Here is a 19,152-nt window from a genome sequence, read left to right on the forward strand (position 1 = left end):
TTTGCTTCTTCTAACCGATAATAATATTGATTGTGATAGATATATTTTTGATTTTTCTATAAATCCCTGTTGACCAGAAATAAAAGTAAAATTATAATATAGAGGCGGTATTCTTTTTAATCAACACTTCAGAATATAAATAAAGGTTACGTATCGGTTATTTTTTCATGTAATATAAGAAAAACAAACAAATATAGTGTGACTTAAATAATTATGATAATTAGAAAGAATATGAATAGAAAGGTGTGTTATAAGCATCGTGATCCTCACAGTTATAAAATCGAAGACAAAAAACACATTACACAACCCTTCTTTAGTAGATAAATAAAGGTTGGTGTGTCATCCTTCCCGTCATCAAAAAACAACTTTATATCAACTAAATCAACTCCTTTTTAACTCTGTGACAATGCCTGCTTCAGTGACCGTCTTATGCCCTAATGGCCGAAGAGCAGTCGTCAAAGTCTCTCCAAATACAAGCATTTTACAGGTGAGATATTGACCAAGTTGAAGTTGAGGATGTTTTTCATTACTGTGTTTTTTTTTGGCCAAATATTCATGTTTGGTTCGCTTCGCCGGTAATAACCATTCTGCCTTCACTGAACTGCTGCTCTTGTCTCGTGTGCTTTTATTTTAGTGTTTACCCGTGCTTAGCAGCTATGGAGAGCAGGGTTGTTTCATTTAATTGTTATATATTAAAAGTTATTTAAATCATGGGTTAAAATCATAAGATTTTCCTTTAGCTTACTGCGGCTGGGGAAATGTGATGTTCATTGCAGTCCTGTTAAGTGTATCTTTCACATAAATGGCTTGAGAATTGCTCAGCCACCTAGGGGTCAATTTGAAGTCTACATGATCTGACGTGATTTTCCCGTTCCTTGAGTTTTCGTTAAATTTTTTAGGCTCTTATAATGCTGTTGATATTAGTGTTGTTATTATCATAATTGACTTTATGGTAAATATTTAGATACTTCTGCATGACCGATTATGACGACGTTGGTATAGGTGGATTCCTCTCGCCCGCTACTGGGTATGTAGGAGATTTGCCACAGAACCCCCCAAACCCCCACATTCTCATCTCTGATTGCAGGGGAGGGCATGAGAGGTACTAGGGAAACTACAGGGTAAAATATAAACAGTAAAAATAAGTCACTGTATTGTCCTCCTCTTGGGGGCTACCTCCTTCAATCTCTGTATGGAAGACAAAAGCATCCTCCAGATATTCTTGGCAGAGTAGGGCAAATACCTACATGTGGGAGTGCCCAGTGTCGAGTCTGTCCTATGCTCTATCCTGCTTTACATGTGGTGGATTTTTTGTTGTCCAGGGTTGGGGTTTGACTATATATTGACCAACTCTGTATGTTATTCATGTTTTACCTTACTATTTCCTTGGTACCATTCATGCCTTCCCCTGCTATTGGTGCCAAGATTGTCAGTGTTAGGAGATTCCCGCAGAATAATTTCTGTATATTTGGGTATTAGAGTTATTACTAATACTAATATCAATATAAAGAAAAATTAAATACTTCTGAATATCAAGGAAAAGGGTAAAGAGGTGAGATAGGTTGGACTAGTGATATAATAAATCAAACTCACTGTGGATATGCCTTCTATGTATATGCCATCCCTGCCAGCATTAAGTTATTTTTATAATAACCAAACTAAGATGGGGAAAATCTAATCTCAGTCTTAAAGATAATGTGCAGAGCACTGGTAAGTGCATAACACACTTAAAGCAGAAGAAAAATTACATTTGCTGACATGTAAAATAATCTGCACGATTCAAGAATGAAATCAGAAATGAAAAAAAATGGTTGCAACAAATGCCACAGTGTTCAGGTAGGTCTGGGGGTGGAGCCTCATTTAGGAAGATATGGCAATTAGGTATGGGGGTAAAGTCCCTGGATTAGGAAAGGGTAATTCTTTACTATATGGATGCACTTGCCAGAGACTAAATCCCTCACTCCATGTCTCAATTTTTTTTCTCAATGATAAAAGTTGTGACTGGGTGTGCTTGCCCGAGGGAAGAGTTGATGGGGGCCTGTGCCCTCCAGTGCCCCCCACCAAACATTGTCTTCACTTCTGTATGTTCTACAAATAGGTCTACAATACTATCTTGCCAAAATCCATGTTGGCTAGGAGAATTTTATTGGCTTGGCACTGTGCAGTTGCTATTATAGTTCTGTCAACAAAAACTTTTGTAAATACATATTAGACATGATCAGTAATTCATAGATACTGAAAAATATTAGTATTGCTGATGTGGGATATTTTTTATTAATCATCCTTTTTCAATGTTCTGCTTGAATAGTTTCTTTCAAATTGATGTATCTTTTCCTCTTTTAGATGAATATTTTAATTGATGATAAGGGAGTTTTCAAGGGATTTTTTATTATTATTATTATTATTGTTATTTTAGTTTCTTCAAGTTTTCAAGGAATACAGCTGTCAGTTCCATGGCAGTCAGGCCATAGCAATGATATTTCTTATACTTACCAGGGACTTTGGAAGGTAAAAAAAAAAAAAAAGGAAAAGAAAAGAAAAGAAAAAAAAACTAATACTAGTAAGTAAATAAATTATAAAATTGTTATGGTAGTATTCTGTGATGATGATATATTAAATTAATATTAATTAGATAAGCTTCCTTATTTCCCGAAAATGTTGAAGTAGGTTTGCATCACTTCCAGGGCAGAGGCTGGCCCTTATGAAACTCATTTGAATTTCAATATTCTTCATCCAGTATAGTTTTTTTTGTCACATGATTGTTTATTTCATATCTGAGTAGTTTATTAGACTCTGGTAGTGGTGTTCTGTTATGACTGGCTTGGTTAAATTCTCATGCAGGCATGCTGAGTGTTAATTATTATTTTTTTAAAGGGAGATTCTAATGGAGTTTTATTGTGACTACCTTTCCTTATATAGTTTCATGATTGCAGATTTGTATATATTCATGAACAAAAATTCTCTTGATATTTTTTATTAAATTTAGATGTCAAATTCATATTTAGTGAATTTGATGTTAGCAATGTGATTTAGTAATGTATACTTAAAAAAAAGTAATTTCTATTTTCAACAGTCTCTTTAAAGACTTTAAACAATAGTTCTGTATTATGTACAAAATCTGCACTTCATGGTAATAATATGAATATTTGATAAATTTCTCAGCGAATGTTAATAATGTTATAAAAATGCATCAAGTTCATCCTGAGATTTGGAGATGCAAAGAGATTTTTCCTTTTCCTTTTTTACAATCTGGGTGCTCCTTATGTAGAAATTAAAGGAAGAGTGACTTTGGAACCTTTTGCCATTCTCTATTTCATCAAAGTAAACTGTGTGTCATTTCCTTACTGTACTACACCTGAAGACAAGATAATATATGAGCTAATTTTTAGAAATTTATGGTGTTAGTTCATAATTTTTATTTCAGAAGCAGTGAAGTAATAAGTAAATTAATATGATGAGGTGTTCCATGTAGAATTTGCTTTTGATAATATTATGAAGAGCAGAGATGTTGGAATCACAGAAAATTCAATCACCTCTCTGAGTTAGCCAGAGTCAACCAGAACTCATTTTTTTTCTCTCTGGAAGTTGCCTAATCCCAGATGCAAGAAAATTCATAAGTGGAAACAGACAAACACAAAGTCTTTTTAAGGCTTTCACTTATGGATTAAGAATTTATGATTTTAAAAATTGAATGGTCTAAAGTTAGATTTGTTGATGCTTGTCATATTTGATGTATCATTATCTTTCTAGGTAATTTTAGGCAACTGTGACAGGTGTTTGTGCATTTTAATACTAATTTCATGCTCTGTTGGTATAGATGTATATATATGTATACAAATTATAGCTACATATATGTCTGTGTAGTTTTTCTGTATACTTATACATACAGAAGGAAATGCTTATCTGCAGTTATTCACAAAATGGTAATGCTATTTCAGATAATTGAAGATGCATGTAAAAAGCATGGGTTCAACCCTGATCAGTATGACCTCAAGTAAGTATAATTTGCTCTCTATGCATATTTATTTAGATTCTATTCCATATATAGATGATATTATAAATATGTGTAAAATGCATTTAATGTCAAGGATATTTGTATTTTATTCTAAAAGAAGAAATAAACATGATAGTATGAATTATAAATTACCACAAAAAATGCTGAGGCATGCTTTACCTAATAAACATTCATGTTTTATGGTTGAATACAATCTTTAAAGTATGGTCTTTGCATCTGCAGACATCTTCGGCGAGTCCTGGATACAAGCAGTTCAATGCGGTATTCTGGACTGCCAAATAATTGTCAGCTGGAGCTAATTGAGTCGGCAGTACCTCGAACGCATCAAGTGTGACAGTGAACATTGCCACAGATGATGGAGTCAGACTTGTTCATGACTTTCCAGCCACTTGTAAGTAACCGCATGAGGATCCAAAGGGAAGAAATGTAATCTCAGAAGTATTGATTTTTGGTTGTGAACTTCTGAGTTTTTAATTTGATAAATAGGCCTACCAATGCCTCTCTCTTGCTGTGCATCCCTGTGGGACATCTTGAAGCATCATGAAGAGTCTGGCCAAGCAGGCCGCCTCATACCATGTCCGGAGGATGGGCGAGAACCAGTGATTGTCTACACAATGGCGCAGAATCAGTGGTCAAGACCTAAAGACCACGACGCTCAAATCCCTCGGTCTTACCTCAGGGAAATGCATGCTGAGGTTAGTTTGAAAAAGTAATCATAATTGTTTGACTTCTTTTTTCCTGCAGATATGCAGTTTCCTATTAATGGCTTGTTTTCCATAAAAAAAATTAGTTATCCATTTTTGTACAAAAAAGTTTACAAAAAAAAAAAAAAAAAAAAAAAAAAATTTACACTTTCCCTTGATTTCTGCAAAGTTTTTTTTTTTTTTTTTTTTTTTTTTTTTTTTTATCATATTACTATTTGTATTATTTTTTAAATAATGTTATACTAATCATAATGCCAGTAAGAAAAAGAACAGGGGAAATCAGATGCATTCACTAGGGCCTTCTAATTGACGTTTAAGGCATTCTCATCATCTGTAATTTTGTTATAGTTGTTGTTGTTAGTTATTGTTATTATTTTGTTATTCCTTTTGTGTGTGTTTTTTTATATTAGTTTTTATTTTATTTTTTTTAATTATTATTTTTATCATTATTGTTATTATTGTTATTATTGTTATTATTGTTGCTATTTTTATCGTTATTGTTATTATTATTGTTATTGTTATTATTTGTTATTATTATTATCATTACCATTATTACTATTATTATTATGATTATTTTATTGTTATTGTTATTGTAATTGTTATTGTTGTTGTTGTTGTTGTTTGTTATCATTATTATTATTATTATTATTATATATATTATTATTATTATTATTATTATTATTATTATTATTATTATTATTATTATATTATTATTTGTAGTAATACTGTTAATATGATATTATTATTAATATTATTATTGATAGTAGTGATAATGATAATGATAAAATGATGATGATAATAAAAGTGATAATAAAAATAGAAATAATAATGATAATAAAATAGTAATAACAAAAAATTAATATGAAGAATTATACTAATATGGTAATGATAATGATAATGATAATGATAGTGATAATAACAATGATAGTGATAAGAACAATGATAATTATATTAACCCCAACCAATCCAGTTAGTTGTTCTGTCCTCTTTAGTGTTTTATGAATTTTGTTACATTCAGATGGCTCCACTTGTACTCAGCCATCAAGGAGTCTTATAAGTTGGCCCTAATGAATGATCATGATTTCCCCATTCCTTGAATTAGCGGGAAAATGTGGTGTTTTTTAAATATAATTGATATTGATACTGTTATTGTTATTGATGTTATGGTTATCAGATTGTTATTAAAATCTTGGTAACATTTAAGACATGAAAAAGCAATTAAAAGTCGAGGAAAAGGGTAAACAGGTGAGATAGGTAGGACTAATAACTGACTCCTTGGTGACTAAGCACTTGTAGAGCCATCTATGTGTAAATACAATAAATAAATATGTATTATAGTGGGCATGGCATGTAGCCTTGCCATACATGCTGATTGGGTTAACAGTGATAGTGATAATAATAATAATAACAATGATAATGATAATAATAATAGTGATAATAACAGTGATAATGATAATAATCACTGTAATTATGATAATAGAAACAATAATGATAATAACAATGATTATGATAATAACAGTGATAAGTAATAACACAGTGATAATGAATGATATTAATGTTGATGATATTGAAAATGATGATGATATTGATAATGATGATGATATTGATAATGATGATATTGATAATGATGATATTGATAATGATGAAAATAATAGTGATACTACTATTAGTAATATTGTTATTGTTATTTTATTATTTTAATGTTTTTTGTTATTATTTTTTTGTTTTATTATTTTTATTTATTTTTTTTATTTATTATTCATGCATACATGCACACATACACATGCATAAAGTGTAAGCTTTGAAAAAACTCAAATTATTTAATGCTCTGTATGCATATTATACTTGCAAAAGGAGAAAACAATAAATTTGTTGACATGTACTTTATTTAACTGTAGAAAAGGGACCTACTTTCAGGGTTTTTGCTACTATTACAAAAAACTAGTAGACCAAAATCTCCAATTGCGTATAGCAATTTATTTCCATTATTATTTTTCCCATTTTAACAGGCACAGCATTCAGTCAGTGTCCTTCCAATACCCAAGCTCATGTTGCGAAACCTCTCACTCGGCCAAAGGTTCGCAACAATGAAGGTGAGCTCATTTGCATAAAATGGTTTTTCTTGGTAAAATTTTCATAGATATGTTTTCTGTTGGATCTTTTATTTAGAGATGCATTGGTAAAAATACTGTATATGGGGTTTTTGAAATGTGCATTTGCAGCATTTATGGTGGGCTTTCCTTGATTGGAAGGCTTTTAATGACAAATAATTAGGACCTGCACTGCCCCTTTTTTGTAACATCTATAGGTAGTAAACAGAATCAATTGTTAAAAATATAAAACTTCCAAACTTTCAGACCCCGGGAAATTGCTCAAAAACCAAAGAGTGCCCCGGAAGGAGCAATGGAGCCTCAAGCTGGAACCATCTCGCCGTCCACAGCCTGATCATCGAGGCAACCCCTGCCCCCCGAACAGCCAGCTGAACCTCCTTTGCAGTGCTCCCTCCACAGATGGAAGAGGCGGGCAACAACAACATGTGGATTTGGTGCCTAGCAGGGACCTGATCTCGTGGCTCAAGTCAGAGTGGGGTGGCCAGATTTGGTTCAGTCGCAGAACAATGTTGCTCAGCCAGATGTGGTGACTGGTAAGACAGGGCATTTTGTTTTTTTGTTTATTTATGTAGATTCAAGATGGATTATCTATATTACTTGAAAGGGTAGGCAGCAGATTATTGTAATATTTGAGTTTCCCTTATTCCTGTTTCCTCCTTACCACTTCACCAGTTTATCCTCATATTGTTATATAATTTTATCATTATTGAATACATTACTTATTTGTGGATATATTTTTTCCCTTTTGTCCACACAGATGGAGTGGCCAGATAGATTCCCCTGCCCCATGGGACCTGAGTGAAGGCCATGATGTTGCCTCTTCATCCCAGCAAGAGATGGACTTGGAAACCTTCGTCCTCAAGAAGCTTGTGAAAAAGGTATTAAGTTGGAAACGTGTTGATATTTGTATTTTTTTCTGTGTTCTTGTATGGAGATGAATATGTATATGTACATGTATGGGTATATTACACAAACAACATATATATATATTAGGAGTAGTATATAAGATAGTATATCTATATATATACTGTAGTAGATTGATATATATATATGATAATTATAGGTATGAGATATATAATAATATATGTATATATAATAGTTATATTATATATGTTATTATATTGTATTATTAATGGACTATATATATGTGATAGTATATATGTTATATATATATGTAGTATATAGATGTATACTATAATGTATATATATATGTATATATATATGTATATATATATGTATATATATATGTTATATATATGTATATATATATGTATATAATTATGTATATAATATATGTATATATATAAGTATATAATATATGTATATATATATGGTAATAATTATATGTGTATATATATGTGTATATATTATTGTGTAATATATGTGTATATAGATTGATATATATGTGTAGATATAGTGATAATATACACTCATAATATACACATATAGTATACACATTATATATACACATATATATACAAATTATATATACACATATTATATACACATATATATACACATATATATACACATTATATCTACACTATAATATACATATATATACCATATATATAGACAATATATATACATATATAATACCATATATATATAATATATATATAAATATATATATACATATATATATTACATATATATATACAAATATTAATACCATAATAATATAACTAATATATACATATATAATACATTATATATACATATAAGTATATTACATATATATATACAACTATATATATACATATTATACTATACATAGATTATATATAACAATATATTATACATATATATTATATATATTATATAATATATATAGAACATATATATATATATATATATATAATATATATATATATAATATATTATATTATATATATATATAATAGAATATATAGTATATACTATACATATATATATATATGTGTGTGTGTAAATATACCCATACATGTACATATACATATTCATCCATACAAGAACACAGAAAAAAATACAAATTATCAACAGTTTCCAACCTTAATAACTTTTTCACAAGCTTCTGAGGACGAGGTTCCAAGTCCATCTCTTGCGCTGGGATGAAGATGGCAACATCAGGCCTGTCAATCAGTCCATGGGGGCAGGGGAACTCGATTCTGGCCACTTCCCTTCTGTGTGGACAAAAGGGAAATAAAACATATCCACAAAATAAGTAAGTATTCAATAATTGAGATAAAATTATTAACAAAACTATGAGGATAAACTGGTGTAAGTGGTAAGGAGGAAACTAGGATAAGGAGAAAACTCAAAAATATTACAATAATCTGCTGCCTATATCTTCAAGAATAAGAGAATCCATCTTGAACTCTACATAAATAAACTACAAACAAAATGCCCCTGTTCTTACAAGTCACACATCTGGCTGAGCAACATTGTTTTCTGCGAGTGAACCCAAATCTGGCACCCACCCCCACTCTGACTTGAGGTCACGAAATCAGGTCCCTGCTAGGCACCAAACTCCACATGTTTGTGTTTGCCCTGCCTCTTCCATCTGTGGAAGGGAGCACTGCCAAAGGAGGTTCAGCTGGTGTTCAGGGGGCAGAGGTTGCCTCACGAGATTCAGGCTAGTGGACAGGCGGAGATGGTCCAGCTTGAGGCTCACTATGGCTCCTTCCGGGGCACTCTTTGGTTTGTGAGCAATCCTCTCCGGTCTGAAAGATTGAAGTTTTAATATTTCAGACAATGGATTCTGTTTACTACCTATAGATGTTACAAAAATGTCAGTTGCAGGTCCGAATTATTTGTCATTTAAAAAGCTCTTCCCAATCAAGGAAAGCCCACCATAAAATGCTGCAAATGCACATTTCAACACCCAATACTACAGTATTTTGACCACATGATCACTAAAAAACGATCCAACAGAAAACCATAATCTATTGACAAAGATACAAGAAAAACGCAGTTATGCAAATGAGCTCATATCAACTCTTGTTGCGGGAACTCTGTTGGGCCCGCCCATGATGGGAGAGGCGTTCGCTAACATGAGCTGGGAATATTGGAAGACTGATTGAATTGCTGTGCCTGTTAAAAATGTGGAAAAAATATAATGGAACTAAATGCTATACTGCAATTGAGATTTGGTCTACTAGTGTTTTTGTATATCGTAGCACAACACTGAAAAGTAGGGAGCCCTTTTCTACAGTAAATAAAGTACATTGTGTCAACAAATTTAGCTGTTTCTCCTTTTGCAAGTATAATATGCATACAGAGCATTAAATAAATGTTGAGTTTGTCAAAAGCTGTACAACTTATGCATGTGTATGTGTGCCATGTATGCATGAATAATAAATAAATACAATAAAGAAAAATAAGAAAACAACAATAAAACAAACAACATTAACAATAATAATAATAACAATAACAATATTACCTAATAGTAGTATCACTATTATTATCATCATTATCCACATACTCATTTTGCATTATTCAAATATACCACTCATTAAGCAATATCATCATCATTATAAAGATCATCATCATTATCAATTATCATCATCATAAAGTAAATACGTAGATAATTATCACTGTTGTAGTACTTAATCTATCACTGTTATCTAGTCATAAGCACTTGTGATATTATCAATATAGTTTCTATTATCATTAAACCAACCCCCCGCCCCCCCACCTAAACCCCCCCCATACGATTACCAGTGATTATTATTCATTATCACTGTATTCATCACTATTATTATTACATTATCACGCTCGGTTATATAATTATATTATCACCTATCACTGTTAACACCAATCAGCATTTGTATGGCAAGTGCTATATGCCAATGCCACTATAATACATTTTTATGTCTATTGTCGCATTTACAACATAGATGGACTATACCAAGTGCTCCTAGTGCTTAAGTCACAGCGTCAGTTATTAGACCCTACCTATTATGCAACCTGTTAACCCCTTTTCCTTGACTTTTAGACAAGGGATCTGCAGATTTCAGTGGTCTTAAAATGTTAACAAAGATTGTTAATAAACCCAATCTAATAACACAAACAGCAATAAACAATCAACATATCAATATCAATTATATTTAAAAAACACCCCATTTTCCCGCTAATTCAAGGAAGGGAAATCATATCAATTCATTAGGGCCAACTTATAAGACTCCCTTTTGATGGAAACTGAGTACAAGTGGCTTGGGAGCCATTTAGGAATGAACAAAATTCCACTACAAACAACTAAGAGGACAGAAAAAACTAACCTGGATGGGTGGGGGTTAATATAATTATAATTGTTTTTATCATATCATGTTATGATTAGTCACTACTTAATTATCATTATCCTTTCATTACCATTATTAGGTATTATTCGTGCAGATTGTATTGATTTTTATGTTATTACCATTTTTATTACTATTATATTGATATTTTTGATTATCACTTTTATTAAATCATATATAATTTTATGGATCATTATCATGGATCATATATGATCAATAAAATATTAATAATAATATCAATATTAACCGTATTAATACAAATAATAATAATGAATAATAAAATAAGAAGTGTTAAGAATAATAATAATAATAATAATGAATAAATAATAATAATAAATAAATACGAAGAATAATAAGTGATACAAAAGCCAACCAACAACAACAAACAAAACAAATAACAATTACAATAACAATAACAATAAATAATAATAATAATTAAATAAAATGAATAATAATAAATAATAATAACAATAAAACAATAATGATAATAATAAAACAATAACAATAACAATAACAACAAATATATAACAAATAAAACAATAATAAAACAATAATGACTAAAACTAATAATAAAAAAAATAAAAACAAGAAAACACCTAATATAAATAAAACACAACAAAAGGGAATAACTAAATGTGACATCAATCACATGAAGTACCATCAACATACATCTAAACCCATAGTCACACACATCCCAACTCATGTAATAAGAAGAATGCCTGTATATATCCTGACCACACACCATAGTCGCCCAAATTAGAAGGCCTAGTGAAATGATCTGCCTTCACCTGTTCAGCGCTTGTACTTTAACCGGTGGGACATTCCAATGATGAGTATAACATTTATTTTAAAAAATAATACAAATAGTAATCAGAATCTGAATAAAAAAAAAAAAAAAAAAAAAAAAAAAAACAATCAAACTTTGCAGAATCAGAGTATCAAGGGAACGTACGTAAATTTTTTTTGTATTTTGTATGCTTTTTTTTGTTTTTTTTCGTGTAAAAACTCTTTTTGTAACAAAAAGTCGGGATAACTAAGTTTTTTAGGAAAACAAGACCATTAATAGGAAAATGCATATCTGCAGGAACAAAAGAACAGTCAAACATATCTACCTGATTCAACCTTGCTTTTCCAACTAACACCTCAGCATGCCACAGTTGCCCTGATCAACCGGGTAAGACCGACTGGGATTGAAGCGCGTCGTACCTGGTCTCTTAGGTCTTGTACACTGATTTGCGCTAATTGTGCCTAGAAACACATAATCAACCTGGTTCTGACCCCCTCCTCCGGAGCCGACTTAACCCCATGGATAGAGGTCCGGCCTGCTTGGCCAGACTTTCATGATGCCTATTTAAAGATGTTCTCCCACAGAGGGTGATGCTCGACTCAAGCACAAGAGAGAGCCATTGCGTAGGCTATTATCATAATTAAAAACTCAGAAGTTCACAAATCCAAAAAAATCCAAACTTCATTAGGAGATCTACGACATTCTCTCACTTGTAAATCGGGCATCCCTCATGGCACCGATGTTACTTTACAAGTGGCATTGTCACTGGAAACGGCCTCATGAAATCAAGTGCATTGATCACACTCATTCTGTGGCACCCATGTTCACTGTCACACTTGATGCCCGTGTTCGAGGTACTGCGACTCGAATTAGCTCCAGCTGAACAATTATTTAGGCAGTCCAGAATACCGCATTGAACTGGCTTGTATCCGGACTCGCCGATAGATTGTCTGCAGATGCAAAGACCATACTTTACAAGATGTATTCAACCATAAAACAGAATGTTTATTAGGTAAAAGCAGCCTCAGCATTTTTTGTGGGTAATTTATAATCATACTATCATGTTTATTTCTCTTTAGAATAAAAATACAAATATCCTCTTGACATTAATGCATTTTACACATAATTTATAATTCATCTATATATGGAATAGATCTAAAAAATATGCATAGAGAGCCAAATTATAATTAATTGAGGTCATGCTGATCAGGGTGAACCATGCTTTACATTGCCATCTTCAATTATCGGAAATAGCCATTACCATTGTGTGAAAACTGCAGATAAGCATTTCCTTCTGTATGTATAAGTATATCAGAAAAACTACACAGACATATATGTAGCTATAAGTGTATACATAATATACATCTATACCAAACAGAGACAATATGAAAATTAGTAATTAAAAATGCACAAACCCACCTGTCACAGTTGCTAAATTACCTAGAAAGATAAGATACATCAAATATGACAAGCCTACAACAAATCTAACTTTTAGACCATTCAATTTTTAAAATCATCAAATTCTTAATCCATAAGTGAAGCCTTAAAAAGACTTTGTGTTGCTGTGTTCCACTTATGAATTTTTTGCATCTGGGATTAGGAAAACTTTCCAGAGAGAAAAAAAAAAATGAGTTCTGGTTGACTCTGGCTACATCAGAGAGGTGATTGAATATTTCTGTGATTCCAACATCTTCGCTCTGCATAATATTATTCAAAGCAAATCCTACATGGAAACCTCATCATTATTAATTTATTATTACTCACTGCTTCTGAAATAAAATTATGAAACTAACACAGAAATTTCTAAAAATTTTAACAGCTCATATATCTATCTTGTCTTCAGGGGTAGCTTACAGTAAGGAAATGACACCACGTTTACTTTTGATGAAATAGAGAATGGCAAAAGGTTTCCAAAGTCACTCTTCCTTTAATTTCTACTAAGGAGCAACCCAGATGGTTAAAAAAGGAAAAGGAAAAATCTGTTTGCATCTCCAAATCTCAGGATGAACTGAGCATTTTTTTAAACATTCTTAAACATTCGCCTGAGCAATTTATCAAAATATTCATATTATTACCATGAAGTGCAGATTTGTACAAAACAGAACTATTGTTGAAAGTCTTTTTAAAGAGACTGTGAAAATAGAAATTACTTTTTTTTAAGTATACATTACTAAATACATTGCTCAACATCAAATTCACTAATATAATTTGACATCTTAAATTTAATAAAAAATATTCAACTGAGAATTTTTGTTCAATGATGACTATACAAATCTGCAATCATGAAACTATATAAGGAAAGGTAGTCACAATAAAACTCCCATTAGAATTCTCCCTTTAAAAAAATAATAAATTAACACTCCAGCATGCCTGCCATGGAGAATTTAACCAAGCCAGTCATACAGAACACCACTACCAGAGTCTAAAATAAAAATCAGAAAAATATGAAAAAACAATCATGTGACAAAAAAAAACTATACTGGATGAAGAATAGTGAAATTCAAATGCGATGTCATAAGGGCCAGGCCTCTTGCCCTGGGAAGTGATGAAAACCTACTTCAACATTTTCGGGAAATAAGGAAGCTTATCAATTACAATATTAATTTATATATCCTCAGCACAGAATTACTACCATAAAATTTTATAATTATGTATTTACTAGTATTAGTTTTTTTCTTTCTGTTCTTTCCTTTTTTTTTTTTTTTACCTTCCAAAGTCCCTGGGTAAGTATAAGAAATATCAGGCTATGGCTGCACTGCCATGGAACTCTGACAGCTGTATTCCTTGAAAACGGAAGAAAACTAAAATAACAAAATAATAATAATAATAATAAAAAATCCCTTGAAACTCCATGTTAGCATCAATTAAATATTCATCTAAAAAGAGGAAAAGATTACATCAATTTGAAAGAAGAAACTATTCAAGCAGAACATGAAAAAGGATTGATTAATAAAAAAATATCCACATCAGCAATATAATAGGTTCAGTATCTATGAATTTACTGATCATGTCTAATATGTATTTTACAAAAGTTTTTGTGACAGAAACTATAATAGCAACTGCACAGTGCCAAGCCAATAAAATTCCTAGCCAAACATGGATTTTGGGCAAATAGTATGTAGACCTATTTGTAGAACATACAGAAGTGAACGAAAATGTTGGTTGGGGGGCAATGGAGGCACAGGCCCCATTCAACTCTCCTTCGGGCAAGCACACCCAGTCACAACTTTTCTCATTGAGAAAAAAAATTGAGACATGGAGTAGAGGGATTTAGTCATATGGCAAGTGCAATCCACTATAGTAAAGAATTACCCTTTCCTAATGCCAGGGACTTTACCCCCATACCTAATTGCCATATCTTCCTAAAGCAGGCTCCACCCCCAGACCCTACCTGAACACTGTGGCATTCTGTTGCAACCAATTTTTTTTCATTTCTGATTCATTCTGAATCGTGCAGATATTTTACATGCTCAGCAAATGCTAATTTTTTTCTTCTGCTTTAAGGTGTGTTATGCACTTACCAGTGCTCGGCACATTATCTTTAAGGATGAGATTAGATTTTCCCCATCTTAGTTTGTTATTATAAAAATAACTTAATGCTGGCAGGGATGGATATACATAGAAGTGCATATCCACAGTGAGTTGATTTATTATATCACTAGCCAACTATCCTCACCCTCTTTACCCCTTTTCCTGGATACCGAATGTATTTAAGTTTACTTATATTGATATTAGTAAGTAGTAATAACTCTAATACCAAAATATACCAGAAATTATTCTGCGGGGAATCTCCTAACACTGACAATCTTGGCACCAATAGCAGGGGAAGCAATGAATGGTACAAGGAAATAGTAAGGTAAAACATGAATAACATAAGAGTTGGTCAATATATAGGTCAAACCCCAACCCGACAACAAAAATCCACCACATGTATGAAAGCAGGGGATAGAGCATTAGGACAGACTCGACACTGGGCACTCCCACATGTAGGTATTTGCCCTACTCTGCCAAGAATATCTGGAGGATGCTTTTGTACTTCCAGTACAGAGATTGAAGGAGGTTGGTAGCCCCCAAGAGGAGGACACATACAGTTGACTTATTATTACTGTTTATATTTTTACCTGTAGTTATTCCCTGTACCTCTCATGCCCTCACTGCAATCAGAGATGAGAATGTGGGGGTTTGGGGGGCTTCTGTGGCCCAAATCTCCTACATACCCAGTATGCGGCGCGAGAGGAATCCACCTTACCACTCGTCATAAGTCGGTCATGCAGAAGTATCTAAATATTTACATAAAAGTCAATTATGATAATAAACAACACTAAATATCAAACAGCATTATAAGAGCCTAAAAAATTTAACGGGAAAACTCAAGGAACGGGCAAACGCACGTCAGAGCATGTAGACCTTCAAATTGACTCCCTAGGTGGGTGAGCAATCTCAAGCCATTTATGTGAACACGTACACTTAACAGGACTGCAAATGAACATCCACATTCCCCAGCCGCAGTAAGCTAAAGGAAAATCTTATGATTTTAACACATGATTTAAATAAACTTTTAATCATTATAACAATTAAATGAAACAACCTGCTTCATAGCGCTAAGACGGGTAAACACTAAAATAAAAGCAGCACGGAGACAAGAGCACAGCAGTTCCAGTAGTGAAGGCAGAATGGTATTACCGGCGAAGCGAACCAAACATGAATATTTGGCCAAAAAAAACACCAGTAATGAAAAACATCCTCAAACTTCAACTTGGTTCCAATATCCCCCTCGTAAAATGCTTGTATTGGCGAGACTTTGACGACTGCTCTCGGCCATTAGGGGAATAGACGGTCACTGAAGCAGGCCATTAGTCACAGAGTTACAAAGGCGAGTTGATTTAGTTGATATAAAGTTGTTTTTGATGACGGGAAGGATGACACACAACCTTATTATCTACTAAAGGAAGGGTGTGTAATGTGTGTTTTGTCTTACGATATATAATCTGTGAGGAGCACACATGCTTATTAACACAACTTTCTATTCATATTTCTTTTCTAATATCAGAATTATTTAAGTCACCCTTATATTTGTTTGTTTCTTCTTATATTACATGAAAAATAAACCGATACGTAACCTTATTATATTCTGAAGTGTTGATAAAAAGAATACCGCCTCTATATTATAATTTTACTTTTATTTTCGGGTAACATGATTATAGAAAAAATCAACAACATATCTATCACAATCAATATTATTATCGGTTAGAAGGAAGCAAATATTTAACATTTCAGAACTGGACAGAACAAATGCCGTATGGCAGCATTTGCTAAAAACATAAATTAAAATCTATTTACATCTGGTCGTATATTAGAAATAAAATAATCATATCTAAAGAAGTAGCGTAATGTTAATATAGTTTAATTGCTGACACTGACATGAAAAAAATAATAGCGAAATTGAAAATTTCTCAGATGGCCGCCTTGAGTCTTTCCATTTGTGTCTCCACCCGCATGAGGTTAGTCCTTGGGGATTTCGAGATTTATCTTGATTACCACAATTCAATCCGTTCGGTATCTTGAAATAAAAAGTTATTATAACGGAAGAAGACCAAGTGTTGCACAGTAATACTCAGATTGGTAATTGTTAGAATATGTTGTGAAATATGATATAAAAAGAAAGTGAATGGTATGTATGTGCTGCCGCTGGACTGGGGTAAACAAACGTCATAGAGGATTTGGAGTTCGGGACACGAAATCTCGGTTATATTACGATTATTTAGTGTTTATTTTCCAAGAACTACTTATTGTTTACAACTTCTTCAGTGTTAGAAGTCGAGAGAAAGGTTAAGATTAAGTAAAAGCGTGGGGAAGAAGAAATAAATCGTGCATGTTTAGTATGTTCATCATCGAATTCTTAATTGCATTTGTATATTACACGTGTTACCTTTGTCTATAATTTAACGGAAGAAAAAAATCATTTATTTTAGGCGAAGCACCGAAGAAAAAGTATTTGCTATTTCCTTAGAAAACTACATCTCTTCTTGCAAGACAGCATGGTGAACAATTACATCTTCGGATAGGATTTTTTTTAAATATGGGATCGCTGATCATCTGCCACTTGAATTACCTTTTTTTTGTGCATTTAATAAGGTTATTGTTATTAGGTCACAAATTAAATAGGAAAGTAAATGATAAAGATTTATAGTTAGCACCTAAAAGTGGGGGAAAATCAAAGTACACTCAAAGAGAGGGGAATAAACACCGCACTGATATGAAATCTGCAATAGATATAATAAGAACTAAAGGAGTGAAGAAATTAGGTCATGATAAATGCTCGATGGAGAGCAAGTCAACAACAATTGGGCGTTAGGGATCCCAGAGTTTGGGGAATGCAGAATGAATGCATGATACAGGATAAGGGTTATAAGACCAGGAAAATAACCTCACAGCCTGTCGTATAGAATTATCACCCAAAGGCTCTAGATTTTGGAAAGGCCTAATGTTCATGCAGGGAATTGTCGTATTCCTAGTAGTGCCCCATAGTTGTGGTTGGTGGTGTAATAGGGGCAGTATCTGATACCGAGAGTATGACACCTTCAGAGATAGTCCCAAAGCCGAGGATGTGAACCAAAAACCCCCCCCCCCCCCCTGAAAACCCAAACCTTACCTACCTTCCACTTAGCCATAGAAGGGGGCAAGCCCCATTACCCCTCAATAGTACTCTACTGCAAAAATGATAAGTCATTTCGTGGTAGTTCTTACACTAGGAGATAGTGTCCATTTCTTCTATCTTTACAACACATACTCAATAAATCTAACCATATCTGCCATGCCACATCTATAGCTCGTAACAAATTAACTCCTTATGATGGTTACAGCTGTTAGGCATCGCAACGTGTAGAGCACTTCAAGTGGAAGGTTCCGCTACGTGTAGCGGAACACCTGGGACCAAACACAGGACGATTGCCAGAAGTCACTGTGAGGCAGAGATTGATACCACTCAGTGCAGAGGTTAACTTATAGGGACTTAGCAAACCTTAACCAAACCACATTATTTGGGTTTTGGGTTAATCTTGCCAAAATGAATCCAAAGGTTAGAGCAAATTGAAGGCAATATTATTGTAGAGGACGAAAGTGCAGTTGGTGGCATAAGAAATAATCTGCAGACACAAACAGAAATGCAACCGATAAAGGAAAGTTTCACTCCTTAAACAGAAAGGGCATGCCTAGTCCAGAACTTAGGTTGTTGAGGGTTTTTTTTGGCAAAGCATAC

General features: G+C 32.8%; 1 pseudogene; it reads left to right on the forward strand.

The window, feature by feature from the left end:
- The first annotated feature begins 297 nt into the window (after positions 1 to 297).
- On the forward strand, positions 298 to 9,270 carry LOC119571956 (annotated as a pseudogene).
- The last annotated feature ends 9,882 nt before the right edge of the window (positions 9,271 to 19,152 follow it).

This window comes from Penaeus monodon, unplaced genomic scaffold (genome assembly GCF_015228065.2).
Source record: "Penaeus monodon isolate SGIC_2016 unplaced genomic scaffold, NSTDA_Pmon_1 PmonScaffold_882, whole genome shotgun sequence".
In the NCBI taxonomy this organism is placed as follows: Eukaryota; Metazoa; Arthropoda; class Malacostraca; order Decapoda; family Penaeidae; genus Penaeus; species Penaeus monodon.